The sequence below is a fragment of the Condylura cristata genome, unplaced genomic scaffold (genome assembly GCF_000260355.1).
Source record: "Condylura cristata isolate star-nosed mole 26May11 unplaced genomic scaffold, ConCri1.0 scaffold00014, whole genome shotgun sequence".
NCBI lineage: Eukaryota > Metazoa > Chordata > Mammalia > Eulipotyphla > Talpidae > Condylura > Condylura cristata.
The window spans coordinates 47,094,287-47,098,408 of NW_004567115.1; positions in this window are offsets into that span (position 1 = coordinate 47,094,287).

The window sequence follows — 4,122 nt, forward strand, 5'->3', positions numbered from 1 at the left end:
CACAGTGGGTTAAAGCACAGCACAAGAAGCTAAAGCCACTTCAGCATGAGTTTAATCCCTGGCCCTGGAGGTGATCCACATGGTGTGGCAAACCTCTCCTGACCCGCCCACTGCTCCCCTCAGCAGTGTGCTTCATCAGTCGGCCTGTTCTGCTCCCCACTCTGTCTCTGGTGAATCCTCTAACTTCTCCTGCACCTCTGACCTATACCCCAGTTCTGTATGTATAAATAAGTAAATCTTTAAAAAAACATTTACTGTATAAGGAATGATATGTTAGGATGCCATTACTAGAAATTAATTTTATATAATAAATACTAAATGTGATCCTAATGAGTCAAAAATATAATAAATGTATAAAATGTATGCTTTTATAATATATGCTAGGCATGTAAAACTAACCCCTTAATATGAAATCTATGTTGAGTATTTTCTAGTTGGACTTTATGCAAACATTGAACCAGCTGAGATATTATACAATATCTTTGTATATTTGTATCAATATACAAATTTGATAAAGTTCACATCAAAACCATTCTCTTTCTGTGGTATTAATACAAGGCTCTTAGAAAAATCTTCAAATCTGGCCTGGTAACAACTAAATCATGTAAAATTGTTTCTCTTTGGACAAAGAAATGTGACTACTAGACCATAACCACTGTTTTCAAGAGTTGCTAAATTCTGATGTCTCATTATAAAGCATAGAGAAAAATCTATTATTTATAGTTGCAAAAGAAAAAAATATCTGCAATTCCTTGCTTAAATCCCTTTGTTGAAAAATACTGTGTCTTTCACAATATGTATAAGTCTATTTTATTTTATTAATCAAGGATTAAGCACATATGATATATTTCTTTTGTATCTAAAGAAATTTATGACTGGATTTCATAATTAGCTCATAATTACAATCCCTTATAATTAAAGAGATTATCAGTGCCATGTGGTATTCCCAATAGGTCTTGGCTTTAGACAAAACCTACCACATGTCCAGTATTCAATAACAAAAGTTGTAGGGTTCAGTATCATTAGAGTGACCAGATGTCCTTTCCTTCATTCCGAAGACTGGGCAATGTGCACTAGTGAGACTGTTGGAAAAACATTTAATATATGAAGTCACCCAAGTGGTCTCTGACACAGCATGTCAAGAAATTCTTAGCTCAAATGCAATAAAAATGATCTAAATATAGCCTATCAACAGAGGGAAATAATTCCTAATTTTGACAGACTGAAGATGGTACAAAATTCTCTGTGCAAGTATTGGCATCTTTTGCCAATACTTTGAATTGCCTTTAAATTAAAATTATTAGCATACATAAAGTTACCCTTTACAGAGTGCTTAAGCAGAAATCAAAGAAAATTACCATTGTACATCAATCAAGGAATGCTGAACAAGTTCTGGTACAAGCATTTAATAGGGTGCTACTCAACTCTGAAAAGGAATGGGATGAATTTTTATATACAATCTAGAAAGTTATCTTCAAAATAAAAAAAAGCCTGCAAAGGGTGAATAACAATGTAGAAGAACAGTAGAAGAGTGGGGATTTATATGCATATCATTAATGTACTTATTGGATTTATAAGAATTAAAATATATATTGAATTTTAAATTTTTGAACTACATTAAATGACGAAGCAAACTGTTTTTGAAACATGGCTTCATCTGAGGGTGTAAATTAAAGTGCATAGCTTGGAGGTAGCCCAGATAGACACTAAATTTTCAAAGACTTACATTGCTCTGTATGTTTAATTTTGGACCATGTAAATCAAATAAGTTGATTTTAAACAGTATAAAAACACTTTTTTCTAAAAAGAAAGCAAATATTTAACAATGTTACCCTTAAAACATTAAGAACATTAAACTGACATTGGTATATTGAGGGCTTATATAACACATGATAAGAAAATATTTTCAAGGGGTATTAAAATAAAGTAATTTAAAAGTAATATCTTGACAGGGGAAAATAGCTAAAATTATCTCAAACTATTTGATAGCTAGTATAGCTATCATTATTCTGAGACTGTCATGAATTTATTGTGAATTAGTGTAACTATGTAGATGTCACAGCAAGCTGGGATTTTAATTATAAAAAGGAGTTGCAAATATAATAATAATGAGGACAATTAAAAATCTGTATTCCTGAATGTACCAGAATAAGCATATGATGCATGTAATTGTTCTTGAAGCCATCATATTTCTTATCTGTCTCTTAAAAAGATCAGCCCCACAAGAGTGAACATCCCCAGATCTCATGGTCTCCCTCTTCCCACCAACACCCCCCCTGCAAAAAAAATAAAAGGGTGGGAGAAATCAAGGTTTTGTGGCAAAATTAGCTGATACCACAACTTGGGCCGGATATGTTTAAAATAGGCATGACATCTCTTGCCAAATTGCAATGCAAGTAAGTGATCAAAGATGCAAGTGTCCTTGTTGAGACACGAGGGAGTCAGTAGGAAGACTCAACCATTAGCAAAAGATAGGAAAATTTGAGTTTTAAAAAGAATAATAAGTGTAATGAATTGAAACACATCCAATATTTTAAAACCATGAGTTCATAATTGTCACTTTGGTGGTTGTTAAGGAAGCAACTCAACATTTTGAAACTAGCAAATAAGGAGCATCTATCCTGCATTTCTTTATACAAACTATACTTCAGAGAATCTAAATGTTTACAGGGGACATTTCTTGATGCAGAAATATTCACCCCAAAATTAAGAAAAAATGACCAGTTTTCACTCCTAATGAAATAGATGTATGTACAGAAGGGTTATTAGTGCCTGAAATAATCACAAGAGGAAAGTTAACTAGGTTTTACATCCCACTTGCTCTGCAATACCTTCCAGGAAATATCTGTGCCACCCCAAATCAAACTTGCATCTAACTATAACAATATATCTAACAACCATTCTTCAGGAAATTCAGGGACAAAAGGTATGTTCAGTTATAAAACAAGGATACACTGCAAAACAATAACAGCAACGACAACAAAATGGGATAGCCAACCTACTTTCCTCAACAAAAATATAACCTAAGAAGAAATTAAAGAGGAAAACAGAGCCTACAGATTGAAGGATATTTCAGAAAAGGGAAACAATCTAACTGATCATCCAAATAGGGCACTTTGAGAGTAAAAATGATTGCTATTAAAAAATAGGTAAGGACAAAGTGAGCAAAAGAGATGGCCTCAGGCATCTGGATTATATAAATCGAAATAAGAGGCGACAACCAATTTAATCTATGGAACTAAATTGTTTGGATTTAAAGTTTAAAGAGAGACAGACAACAGGGGAAATATGATTGCCTAGGTTTTTAGAGATATTAATGAATCACTGTTTATCATTTACTGATTGGTAACTGTACCTAGGCTCTGATCTTTAAAGATTTTATCTTTTATATGACACAGACTGAAAATACAGAAGGATACACAAGTGAAAATCAGTATCTTGTTTTCCTTCAAAATAAGGGGACATATGGGTAGGTGGACAGGTACAAATAATTGGGTGTGAGTTGATTAATGTGACTTACAAAGTGCACATATTATCTTTATTTTTTATTATGTTCAAATCGTTTTGTTAATGTTTATTTTGACATAGAACGGGGTACAGGCCAGAAGTGCAGGGACGGTGAGAGGACTTCCCCGAGACAGAGTGGGGAGCAGAACAGGCAGATGCACTGAAATACACTGTTGAGGGGAGCAGCGGGCGGGTCAGGAGAGGTCTGCTGGAACCCAATACATCAACCATTGTACTTTTGAGATCTTTCCTATTGTATTCAAAGTGACAAAAGTATTGATTTAAAATGGTTATTGATATGGCCATGTATATCTCTCACATGGTCAATACATTATATTGGATTGCATCCACTCAATTAGCTTTGTTTCATATTGCTTGATCAAGATAATTTGTAGACTAGAAACCACAAGTACAAGCCACCCCACTCACTGTCTCTCTTCACATTCCTCTTTTCTAAGGGGTTTCTTCATTATTTCATGACTTTTGAATCATCAGAATTGTTTAAAAACTATTATGTTTTTCTCCATTAGCAATATTAGATACACTGAGGTTTTAAATCCATTTATGGTGCTATCATTTGAAAATTTATCCCAACAGAAGTATCTATTCATTTAA